The 13,281-nt window shown below is 44.5% G+C and overlaps 2 non-coding genes across 2 annotated transcripts; both read left to right on the top strand.

Annotated features, from left to right (window-relative positions):
- Nucleotides 1–327: 327 nt before the first annotated feature.
- On the top strand, nucleotides 328–410 carry TRNAL-UAA (transfer RNA leucine (anticodon UAA)). The gene has a single exon. It is a non-coding gene; the product is annotated as a tRNA-Leu (tRNA).
- A 1,225-nt stretch (nucleotides 411–1,635) lies between these two features.
- Nucleotides 1,636–1,718, top strand: TRNAL-UAA (transfer RNA leucine (anticodon UAA)). Its single transcript has one exon. It is a non-coding gene; the product is annotated as a tRNA-Leu (tRNA).
- Nucleotides 1,719–13,281: the final 11,563 nt, after the last annotated feature.

The following is a 13,281-nucleotide window of genomic DNA, read 5'->3' as shown; positions in this document are numbered from 1 at the left end:
GCAGCTGCATCTTCTGATTCTATTACGACATGATGGGGGGCCCAAATCAGTTACTTTGCTTAGGGCCCCATTTAGCCTTAATCCGGCTCTGGGGCCAACATATGTTAAGCCCTCTTCCAATGAAGAGGCTTTTCAGCAAGCCAGAGATTTTCATGGGATGTTGTTTCTTCTGGAGGATTTTCTTATGATATCAAGCAGTTAACCAGAGTGTCACAGAAAGATTTATCAAGGATACAGGAAGTCCATACTGTCCAGTGTCCAAGCATCCAAAGGCAGAGCGATCATACCCTTAAGCTCCCAATTCAAGTGCAGAGTGTCACATCAGCAACCAGGATGGCTGAGTGGTTAAGGCGTTGGACTTAAGATCCAATGGATATATATCCGCGTGGGTTTGAGCCCAACTCCTGGTAACCTTTCTTGACGTCACTGAATGACAAACAATGCCTTCTGCGCGCTATCCTGCACAAAACTCTTGGTATACTTCTGGCAGCTTACGCCTCTAAGACATCCTACAAGGAGTGTTTTTATCAGTCATATCTCCAAACTAATACCAATGTGTGATCTTTCAGCTTTTTGAAATAGTTCACAAGAAACATTGAGCTTCCTGGAAATGTACTTGTGGAGATGTGAATGCTTACAATCACCGGTATGGCATTCATTATGCTTTTGAGATTACTGCAAACACTGCTGCAAGTTTTGATTTTCTGCCAATCTGTTTCTTCAATACCACATGCCATCAGTAGAGGGACTCATTGTGAGGACTCTTGTCTGCAGCTATACCCAAGAATGGCATTGTGAGGTTAAAGCGCTAACAAAGAAGATACACAAATCCAACTGCAAAAGTTGCCAAAACCTGCAAGAAGTGTTTTCCACCAGCTGCAGTTTTCTAAGAGAGAACTATGAAGAAAGCCACTGGAAAGTAAAACTGGATTAACACATGGACTAGAGTTTGTTACAAGGCATAGGGCAGAATCCAAAGTCACCTTGATCAGGTTTCAATAGTTTATTAAAGCCACAACAGAGCTTTTTCAACCCCAGTCAAAATGTTATCTTTAACTTAAGCCCGATATTGCACATCATTGCTTAAAGAACCGTTCCTCCTTGATGTATGTTGGTGGCAGCATCAGACTGTGAGAATTTGTCCACACAACAGGCTCTGGAGGACTTATAAGACTAGAGGGAGGAGTGCATGCTGCAAGCTCCAGTTAAGTCCTAGAAGAAATTCTTGTGCGGTGTGCTAGAAATTTGAAAATTGAGAAAAAACTTGTTTTCCCATAAAACATACTTGACAAATCAGAGCCCCAAACAACAAAAAAAAATATTTAAAATCGATGAACAATTTGAGGGTCACCTGCTACTTTGCTCTGTATGGGTGGTGGAGTTAGTGTGCCCCAATGGGCCAACATATGTTAAGCCCTCTTCACCCAATGAAGAGGCTTTTCAGCAAGCCAGAGATTTTCATGGGATGTTGTTTCTTCCGGAGGACTGTCTTATGATATCAAGCAGTTAACCAGAGTTTCACAGAAAGATTCATCAAGGATACAGGAGGTCCATACTGTCCAGTGTCCAAGCATCCAAAGGCAGAGCGATCATACCCTTAAGCTCCCAATTCAAGTGCAGACTGTCACATCAGCAACCAGGATAGCTGAGTGGTTAAGGTGTTGGACTTAAGATCCAAGGAATATATAGCTGTGTGGGTTTGAGCCCCACTCCTGGTAAACTTTCTTGATGTCACTGAATGTCAAACAATGCCTTCTGCGCGCTATCCTGCACAAAACTCTTGGTATACTTCTGGCATCTTACACTTCTAAGAAATCCTACAAGAAGTGTTTTTATCAGTCATATCTCCAAACTAATATCAATGTGTGATCTTTCAGCTTTTTTGAAACAGTTCACAAGAAACATTGAGCTTCCTGGAAATGTACTTGTGGAGATGTGAATGCTTACAATCACCGGTATGGCATTCATTATGCTTTTGAAATTACTGCAAACACTGCTGCAAGTTTTGATTTTCTGCCAATCTGTTTCTTCAATACCACATGCCAACAGTAGAGGGACTCATTGTGAGGACTCTTGTCTGCAGCTATACCCAAGAATGGCATTGTGAGGTTAAAGCGCTAACAAAGAAGATACACAAATCCAACTGCAAAAGTTGCCAAAACCTGCAAGAAGTGTTTTCCACAAGCTGCAGTTTCCTAAGAGAGAACTATGAAGAAAGCCACTGGAAAGTAAAACTGGATTAACATATGGACTAGAGTTTGTTACAAGGCATAGGGCAGAATCCAAAGTCACCTTGATCAGGTTTCAATAGTTTAATAAAGCCACAACAGAGCTTTTTCAACCCCAGTCAAAATGTTATCTTTAACTTAAAGAGACACTGAAGCGAAAAAAAAAACTATGATATTATGATTTGTATGTGTAGTACAGCTAAGAAATAAAACCTTAAGATCAGATACATCAGTCTAATTGTTTCCAGTACAGGAAGAGTTAAGAAACTCCAGTTGTTATCTCTATACAAAAAAGCCATTATCTCTAGGACTTTGAAAGTCGTGGAGAGGGCTGTTTTCTGACTTTTATTATCTCAGCTGTTAGTTATTATTTAGTATTTATATAGCGCCAACATATTACACAGCGCTGTACAGTGTATATATATATCTTGTCACTAACTGTCCCTCAAAGGAGCTCACAATCTAATCCCTACCATTGCCATATTATATAGTGTAAGTACTGTAGTCTAGGGCCAATTTTAGGGGGAGCCAATTAACTTATCCGTATGTTTTTGGAATGTGGGAGGAAACCAGAGTGCCCTGGCTGGGAATGTGGGAGGAAACCCATGCAGACACGGAGAGAACATACAAACGCTTTGCAGAGCGTGCCCTGGCTGGGATTCGAACCGGGGACGCAGCGCTGCAAGGCGAGAGCGCTAACCACTACGCCACCGTGCTGTTAACTATTTACTTTTCCTCTGGCAGAGGAGAGGTCATTAGTTTACAGACTGCTGTGAAAGAATCATTTTGAATGCTGAGTGTTGTGTAATCTGCACATATTAGAGAATGATGCAGTGTTAGAAAAAACACTATATACCTGAAAATAAAAATATGAGAATATTTTCTTTGCTGCTAATCTTCTAGTAATTATTCATAGTACACAACCAATTCATTATATCATATACTAGCTGATTGCCCGGCGTTGCCCGGGTATGTATTTGACTGGTGTTGGCTCTGCATACTTTTTTTAACCCTAACACACAAACACTTACTGACCAAGTTTGTGAGCTTTGAGACCTTTGGTATCAATAATTTGCATTGAAATGAAAAAATCTGATTGTCTGTTTGTGGCTCCACACCCTTTTCTGAATTTCAACGCAGTCACCCAATGACCAACTGTACCAGGTTTGAGGCCTGTGCCATTAACAGTTCAAGAATGGTAGCAATTAAATATTCCCCTTGAAAAGCAATAGGTGAAGTTTGATTCACTTTTGTAGGCTCCACCCACTTTTCTCAATATTAATCCCAGTCACCCAGTGACCAACTGTGCAAAGTTTAAAAACCCTGCCATTAACTGTAAGAGTGGCTGCAGTTTACATTTTCCCAGTGAAATTTGTATTTGTCTCCACCCACTGATGACCCGGTGTTGCCCGGGTATGTATTTGACTGGTGTTGGCTCCACCCACTTTCTAACCCTAACACACAAACACTCAATGACCAAGTTTGTGAGCTTTGGGGTCCTTGGCATCAATAATTTGTATATTCCCATAGAAATTAAACAAATCAGATGGGCGGAGCCACAAACAGCCTCTCTCCAGCATTTGAACCCCAGTCACCCAATGACCAACTGTAGCATTTTTCAGGCATCTGCTATTAACAATGTAAAAATGACAGCAATTTAAATATTCCCCTTGAAAATCAACAGGTGAATTTTGATTGGTTATAGGCTCCACCCACTTCCCTGAATATTAATCTCAGTCACTCAGTGACCATCTGGGCAAAGTTTGGGAACCCTGCCACAAACAGTGTAAGAAGGGCTGCAGTTTACGCTTTCCCAGTGAAATTTGTTTTTGGCTCTGCCCACTTTTTGTAACCTGGACACAAAGTCACTACTCAATGCCCAAGTTTGTGAGCTTTGGGGTCCTTGGCATCAATAATTTGTATTTTCCCATGAAATGAAACAAATCTGATTCACTGTTTGTGGCTCTGTCCCCTTTTCTGAATTTGAACCCTAGTGACCTAATGACCAACTGTACCAGGTTTGATGCTTGTGCCATTAACAGTGCAAGAATGGCAGCAATTTTAATATTCTCCTTGAAAAGTGACATGTGATTTTTGATTGGCATTTTTAGGCTCCATCAACTTTTCTGAATATTAATCCCAGTCACCCAGTAACCAGCTATGCTAAGTTTGAGAACCCTGCCATTAACAGTGAAGAAGGGCTGCAGTTTACAATTTCACAGAAAAATCTGTTTTTAACTCCTCCTACTTTTTGTAACCTGGACACACAGTCACTACTCAATGACCAAGTTTGTGAGCTTTTGGGTTCCTGGCATCAAAATTGTGCTAATGGAAGCAGTTTATCCAGCAAAGAAATCTGGCTGTGTTTGGCTCCGCTCATTTACTGAATTTGAACCCCAGACACTTAACGACTGACTGTAGCAGGTTTGAGGCCTCTGCTATTAACAATGTGAGAATGGCTGCAGTTTTAATATTCCCCTTAAAAATGAATAGGTGAATTTTGATTGGCTCTTGTAGGCTACACCTACTTTTCCGAATATTAATCCTAGTCACCCAGTGACCAGCTGTGTGAAATTTGAGAACCCTGCCATTAACAGTGTAAGAAAATCTGCAGTTTACATTTTCCCAAGTAAAAAGTTAGTTGTTTTTGGCTGCGCCCACTATTTCTAATCTTGACATACAGTCACTTAATGACCAAGTTTATGAGCTTTGGGGTCCTTGGCATCAATAAGTTGCATCTTACCATTGAAATTAAACAAATCTGATTGGCTGTATTTGGCCCGCTTCCTTTAGAATTTAAACCCCAGTCTCCCAGTGACAGACTGTAGCAGATTTTAGGTCACTGCCATTAAGAGTGCATGAATGGCAGCAATGTAAATATTCCCCTTGAAAATCAAAAGGTGAATTTTGATTGGCTGCTGTAGGCTCCACCCACTTTCCTGAATATAAGTCCCAGTCACCCAGTGGCCAACTGTGTCACGTTTGAGAACCCTGCCAATAACAGAATGGCTGAAATCAATCTAACAAATCTGATTGGCTGTTTGTGGCTCCACCCCTTTAGTGAATTTGGACCCCAGTCACCCAATGACTGACTGTATCAAGTTTGAGGCCTCTGCCACTAACAGTGTAAGAATGGTAGCAATGTGAATATTCCCCTTGAAAATCAATAGGTACATTTCGATTGGCAGTTGTAGGATCAACCCACATTTCTGAATATTCATCCCAGTCACCCAGTGGCCAATTGTGTCATGTTTGGGAACCCTGCCATGTTAAAAATTTAGTTGTTGGCACCGCCCACTTTTATTAGTTTAATTTATCAGCTTTGGGGTCCATGGTATCAATACTTTGTATATTCCCATTGAAAAATAAACAAATATGTCTGTTTGTGGCTCCGCCCCCTTTCTGAATTTGGACCCTAATCACCCAGTGACCAACTGTACCAGGTTTGAGGCATCTGCTTTTAACAGTATAAGAGAATGGTAGCAGATGAAATATTCCCTTTGAAAATCAAAAGGTGAATTTTTATTGGCAGTTGTAGGCTCCACCCACCTTCCAAAATCTTAATCTCAGTCACCCAATGACCAACTGTGCAAAGTTTGAGAACCCTGCCATTAACGGTGTAAGAATGGCTGCAGTTTATATTTTCCCAATAAAAGTTGTTTTGGCTCCACCCACTTTGTGTAACCTTGACACACAGTCACTCAATGATCAAGTTTGTAAGCTTTCAGGTTCCTGGCATCAAAAAATGTGTGAATGTAAGCAGTTTATCCACCAAGGAAATCTGATTGGCTGTATGTGGCCCCACCCCTTTAGTGAATTTGGACCCCAGTCACCCAATGACCAACTGTAGCAAGTTTGAAGCCTCTGCCATTAAAAGTGTAAGAATAGCAGCAGTTTAAATATTCCCCTTGAAAATCAATAGGTTAATTTTGATTGGCTGTTGTAGGCTCCACCCACTTTCTTGAATCTTAATCACATTCGCCCAGTGACCAACTGTGGCAAGTTTGAGAACCCTGCGATTAACAGTCTAAGAATGGCTGCAGTTTACATTTTCCCATTTAATATGAACGGCTGAAATTTGATTGGCTGTTTTATGCTCCGCCCACTTTTCCTGGATTTGTAACCTCGGTCACCAAGTGACCAACTGTGCCAAGTGTGGGGACTCTGGCTTGATTACTGTGAGAATGGCAGCCTTTTACATTTTTTCCATTGACTTGAATGGGTGAAATCTGATTTGCTGTTTGTAGCTCCGGCCAGGTGTACAGGGAGGGCCGCGAGACCCCCAGAACATATCATCCCATTTTTTTTCGCTTCAGTGTCTCTTTAAAGAGGATCTGTAACCTCAAAAAATCCCCTGGGGGGTACTCACCTCGGGTGGGAGAAGCCTCCGGATCCTAATGAGGCTTCCCACGCCGTCCTCTGTCCCACGGGGGTCTCGCTGCAGCCCTCCGTGCAGCCGTGAAGTAATATTTACCTTCCTGGCTCCTGCGCAGGCGCTCTGACGGCTGTCGGCTCCAAACTACACGGAAATACCCGATCGCCGTCGGGTCTGCTCTACTGCGCAGGCGCAAGTTTCCGGCGCCTGCGCAGTAGAGCGGACCCGACTGAGATCGGGTATTTCCGTGTAGTTCGGAGAGGTAAGCAGCCACAGCGCCCCCGCTGGAGCCAGCAAAGTTAAATATTGAAATTACAGTCGGGCCTGTCGCCGGCTGTTCAGAGGGCTGCAGCGAGACCCCCGTGGGACAGAGGACGGCGTGGGCAGCCTCATTAGGATTCGGATGCTTCCCCCACCCGCAGAGCAGGGACAAGGTCCTCCAGCACCCAAGGCTGAGACACCAAAGTGCGCCCCTCCATCCCTCCCACCCCAGCCATCACACACTGATTGCTATTAGACTAAGAGGCGCCACAGGGCCCACAACCTCCACAACACCTTAATATCTAGTTATCTGGCTTGCAGTCACTGCTATGTATCCCCTTTTCTTATTTCTTTCTGCTTCATACACAATTAGGAATGACAGCTGAATGAATTGTGCCCCTCCTCCTACGCTGCGCCCTGAGGCTGGAGCCTCTCCAGCCTATGCCTCGGCCCGGCCCTGCCCACCCGAGGTGAGTACCCCCCAGGGGATCTTTTTCATGTTACAGAGTCTCTTTAAGCCCAATATTGCACATCATTGCTTAAAGAACAGTTCCTCCTTGACGTATGTTGGTGGCAGCATCAGACTGTGAGAATTTGTCCCCACAACAGGCTCTGGAGAACTTATAAGACTAGAGGAAGGAGTGCATGCTGCAAGCTCCAGTTAAGTCCTAGAAGAAATTCTTGTGCAGTGTGCTAGAAATTTGAAAATTGAGAAAAAGCTTGTTTTCTCATAAAACATACTTGACAAATCAGAGCCCCAAACAACAACAAAAAATATTTAAAAACGATGAACAATTTGAGGGTCACCTGCTACTTTGCTCTGTATGGGTGGTGGAGTTAGTGTGCCCCAATGGGCCAACATATGTTAAACCCTCGTCACTCAATGAAGAGGCTTTTCAGCAAGCCAGAGATTTTCATGGTATGTTGTTTCTTCTGGAGGACTTTCTTATGATATCAAGCAGTTAACCAGAGTGTCACAGAAAGATTCAGCAAAGATACAGGGGGTCCATACTGTCCAGTGTCCAAGCATGCAAAGGCAGAGCTATCATACCCTCAAGCTCCCAATTCAAGTGCAGACTGTCTTATCAGCAACCAGGATGACTGAGTGGTTAAGGGCGTTGGACTTAAGATCCAATGGATATTTTTCCGCGTGGGTTCAAAAACCCACTCCTGGTCAATGTAACCTTTCTTGATGTCAAACAATGCCTTCTGCGCTCTATCCTGCACGAAACTCTTGGTATACTTCTGTCATCTTACGCTTCTAAGTAATCCTACAAGGGCTGTTTTTATCAGTCATATCTCCAAACTAATATCAATGTGTGATCTTTCAGCTTTTTGAAACAGTTCACAAGAAACATTGAGCTTTCTGGAAATGTACTTGTGGAGATGTGAATGCTTACAATCACCGGTATGGCATTCATTATGCTTTTGAGATTACTGCAAACACTGCTGCAAGTTTTGATTTGCTGCCAATCTGTTTCTTCAATACCACATGCCATCAGTAGAGGGACTCATTGTGAGGACTCTTGTCTGCAGCTATACCCAAGAATGGCATTGTGAGGTTAAAGCGCTAACAACGAAGATACACAAATCCAACTGCAAAAGTTGCCAAAACCTGCAAGAAGTGTTTTCCACCAGCTGCAGTTTTCTAAGAGAGAACTATGAAGAAAGCCACTGGAAAGTAAAACTGGATTAACACATGGACTAGAGTGTGTTACAAGGCATAGGGCAGAATCCAAAGCCACCTTGATCAGGTTTCAATAGTTTAATAAGGCCACAACAGAGCTTTTTCAACCCCAGTCAAAATGTTATTTTTTACTTAAGCCCGATATTGTACATCATTGCTTAAAGAGTAACTGTCAGGCTGCAGAAGCTAATTTAAACCTCTATTCTCCTGTGTTAAACAGTTTAGAAGGAAGCCCAAAAGCAATTAGTGAAGATAAAAATCTCAGTTACCTTTGATGTGTGCTTATCAGCAAGTCTGTTATTCTTAAGAAGACGCAAGCCGCATATTACTGCAAAGCATTCTGGGGCTCTCCCCTCAGCTGCTAATGAGACCTTACAGCAGCTTGTAATCGCGTAGCACTGATAAATCTCGGGCAGACTACACTGCAGGAGTCAGCTATTGTTCCTAGCCACATGGCTCATTAATATTCACTGCACACTGTGTTATTTAGTACAAGCTTATCTGTGATCAGGAAGCAGGCAGGACATGACGACACATTTGACAGAAAAACATGAAGCCTGCCATGAGCTGTCAGGAGCATCTATCTCTGCATATACTATATACAAATTCTGTGAAATCCAAACGTGGACAGTGAAATGCATATGTAATGTAAGTACAGCCAATCTTTAGCTACTGATATATGTGTTTATTTTCTCTGAGACCTTATACCTAACAGCTCCTCTTTAAAGAGAATCTGTATTTCTAAAATCGCACAAAAGTAAACATACCAGTGCGTTAGGGGACATCTCCTATTACCCTCTGTCACAATTTCACCGCTCCTCACCGCATTAAAAGTGGTTTAAAACAGTTTTAAAAAGTTTGTTTATAAACAAACAAAATGGACACCAAAACAGGAAGTAGGTTGATGTACAGTATGTCCACACATAGAAAATACATTCATACACAAGCAGGCTGTATACACCCTTCCCTTTGAATCTCAAGAGATCATTTGTGTGTTTCTTTCCCCCTGCAGCTATCTTCCACTGAAGTGTCAGGCTGTTTCTTCCTGCAGAGTGCAGACAGCCTGTATGTAATTCCTCAGTATGTGAAAGCCCAGCCAGCTCAGAGGAGGATTTATCCAGCTTGTAAAAGATAAGAGAGAAGAGAGAAGCTGCCCTAATCTAAATAATACACAGGCAGTGTGCAGAGAGGGGCCTGGAGGGGGGAGTGCATAGCAGAACCACAACACTGAAGAACTTGGCAGCCTTCCAGACACAGGCTGACAAGTCTGACAAGAGAGAGATAAGTTGATTTATTACAGAGATGGTGATAGTAAAACATGCTGCAGTAAGCCAGCGGACATTAGAATAGCTTTCGAACTTGTAGGATGATAAAAAACAGGATGCAATTTTTGTTACGGAGTCTCTTTAACCTCCTGCCGATTGCGTCACACCGACGGGCGTGGCCGCGGCGGCAGCCCCAGGACCACCTAACGCCGGTTGGCATTCCTGGGCCTCTGTTTTGCAGGAGATCGCGCGCAGGCTGCGCGTGCATCTACTGCTCGGGGGCGGAGATCCGCCCCGCCTTCAGTCTCCGAGCGGCTATTGCCGCTCTGGAGACTGTTAGACGGTGTGATCGCTGTCTATTTACATGGTGCAGCGCTGCGATCATCAGCAGCGCTGCACTGGGGACAGCCATGTGACACAGCTGTCCCCCTGGGGGACAAAAGAGTGATTGGCTCTCATAGGCAGAAGCCTATGACAGCCGATCGCCATAATTGGCTGCCTGTGGGGAGAGAGGGAGGGAGGGAGGGTATTTAAAGAAACAGGGTTTAAAAAAAAAAAAAAAAACAATAATATTTATTACAAAAAAAAATAAACATGGGGGAGCGATCAGACCCCACCAACAGAGAGCTCTGGTGGTGGGGAGAAAAGGGGGGGATCACTTGTGTGTGTGTTGTGCGGCCCTGCAGCTTAGCCTTAAAGCTGAGAAAGAGTGGTCCGCAACAAGATCTCTCCACAGAAAAAAAATATTTTGGACGTATCCTCACAGCAGGTAAAAAGTACAAAGGCTGACATGTTTTGGGCCAAACGGCCCTTAATCATAGCTCTGAGCTATGATTAAGAGCCGTTTGGCCCGAAACATGTCAACCTTTGTACTTTTTACCTGCTGTGAGGATACGTCCTAAATAAATTATTTCTGTGGAGAGATCTTGCTGCGGACCACTCTTTCTCGTTTATTGTTCCAGTGTATAGGCCTAGCTGCCTATGGTCCAGCACTGCCTTCCACAGAGCAGTTGAACGGTGACTACTCCTTACCACTTGTTAACCTTAAAGCTGCAGTGGCCTATTTTATTAAAAATGGCCTGGTCATTAGGGGGTTTAGCACTGCAGTCCTCAAGAGGTTAAAGAACAGTTCGTCCTTGACGTATGTTGGTGGCAGCATCAGACTGTGTGAATTTGTCCCCACAACAGGCTCTGGAGGACTTATAAGACTAGAGGAATCAGAATCAGAATCAGAATTTTATTTCGCCAAGCATGACAGGGTCATGCCTGGAATTGGGTTTAGCACATACAGAGCTCAGCAATTCCAAAGACAAAACGACAATAGTGCAATATACAGGAGATATACATGGTAAAACATTGACAAGATAATACAGGAGCATGTAGCAACAAAGTAAGTACAGATCGCGATATCAGACTATGAGAACTGTGCAGATGACTGCAGCTAAAGCCGTTACAGTTCCAGGCAGACAGGATGTCTGTGTCAGGGCCAGACTGTGAACCTAAAAAGGAGGTGGTGGAGGCGGAACATGAGATGAGTTCAGGAGGTTGATGGAAGAGGGAAAAAACAGTTCCGGTGCCTCGTAGTCCTGGTGGGGATGACCCGGAATCCCCGCCCTGAACGTAGGCAGCTGAAGTAGCCCAGGCCAGGATGGGAGGAGTCGTTGGCTATCTTCAGCACTCTAGTGCGCAGTCTTGTGTTGGAAAGGAGTTCAAGTGACGGGAGGGGTTTCCCGATGATTCTCTCTGCTGATCTAATGGCCCTCTGGAGTTTGTGCCTGTCGCTGGCAGAGGAACCAGCATACCAGACCAGGATGGAAGAGCAGAGGATAGACTCTGTGGTGGCAGAATAGAATCTTCTGAGAACCTGATAGGGCATGCCAAACTTTTTCAGCTGGCGGAGGAAGAGTCTTTTCTGGGCCTTCGTCAGGGTGGAGCTGGTGTTAGCCCTCCATCTCAGGTCTTTTGAGATGGTGGTGCCCAAGAGGCAAATACACTGGTTACTCTTGCCACTTCAGTGCCGTCAATCTGGATTGGTAGTGGTGAGGGGGAATGCTTCCTGAAATTGATAATCATCTCCATGGTTTTTTATGTGTTCAGGACCAGCCTATTCTCCCTGCACCAGTGAAAAATTCTGTCTACCTGCTGACGATAGGCCCGCTCATCGTTATTGGTGACAAGGCCAACGATAGTGGTGTCGTCTGCAAATCAGAATCAGAATCAGAATCACATTTATTTGGGTCATGCCCGGAATTGGGCTTGGCACATGAATGCAGGGCATATACATAGGAACATAAGAGATAACAGAGCATAGAACATAGTAGACATCACTTCATCTCAAGACATGCATAATATATTTTCAAACACATCTGCCATGTGGTTTACAGGCAGAAAAAGTCAACGTGGGGGGCCTATGGGGGGGAGAGCATGGGCAGAGTTTATAGAGTTCAGTGAAATTACAGCTGATGGGAAGAAGCTGTTTTTGTGTCTCGTGGTCTTTGTGAAGATGGACCGGTACCTCAGATACCTCCGCCCCAGGGGGAGCTGATTGAAGAACTGGTGGCCAGGGTGGGAGGGATCCTTGGTGATCTTCAGTGCTCTGGAGCGTAGTCTGGCATTATAGAGGAAGTCTAGGGCAGGGAGTGTATTCCCTATGATCCTTTCCGCTGACCTGATGACCCTCTGTAGTTTGCGCCTGTCGTCTTCGGGGGAGCCAGCATACCAGACAGTGATGGAAGAACAGAGGACGAAATCGATGGTTGCGGTATAGAAATTCGTCAGGAGCTTTTGTGACATGCCAAACTTCTTCAGTTGGCGGAGGAAGTAAAGCCTCTGTTGGGCTTTCCTCTGGGTGGAGACAGTGTTTGCCTTCCACTTCAGGGTGTTGGAGATGGTGGTGCCCAGGAGGCGGACACAGGGCACTTTCTCCACCTCCGTTCCACCAATGTGCAGTGGAGGTGGAGTGGAGGCATGTTTCCTAAAGTCAATAATAATCTCAACCGTTTTTGCATTGTTGAGGACCAGCTTGTTCTCCTTGCACCAGTGGCAAATCCTGTCCACCTGGTGGCAGTATGCCTGCTCGTCATTATTGGAGATCAGGCCGACTATGGTGGTGTCGTCTGCAAATGTGATTACCTTGATAGAGCTTGCCGAGGATCTGCAATTGTTCGTGTAAAGGGCGAACAGGAATGGTGACAAGATGCAGCCTTTTGGGGCCCCTGTGTTGGTGGTCTTTGGTTGCGAGGAGGTGGAGCCCAGCTTTACCACCTGGGATCTGCTTGTAAGGAAGTCGTTCATCCACAGTTGGAGTGTGGGGTGGACCCCGAGCTCAGCCAGGTTATCTTGTAGTATTTGGGGGCTAATGGTGTTAAATGCCGAGCTGAAGTCGAGGAGGAGAACCCTGGCATATGAATTTGGTTTGTCGAGGTGATTGCTGATAGTGGTGCTCAGCAGAGCTCGAATATTCGA

This window comes from Hyperolius riggenbachi, chromosome 4 (assembly GCF_040937935.1).
Source record: "Hyperolius riggenbachi isolate aHypRig1 chromosome 4, aHypRig1.pri, whole genome shotgun sequence".
Classification (NCBI taxonomy): Eukaryota; Metazoa; Chordata; class Amphibia; order Anura; family Hyperoliidae; genus Hyperolius; species Hyperolius riggenbachi.
Note: the sequence above shows the minus strand (reverse complement) of the source record. Positions and strands in the feature narration are given on the sequence as shown.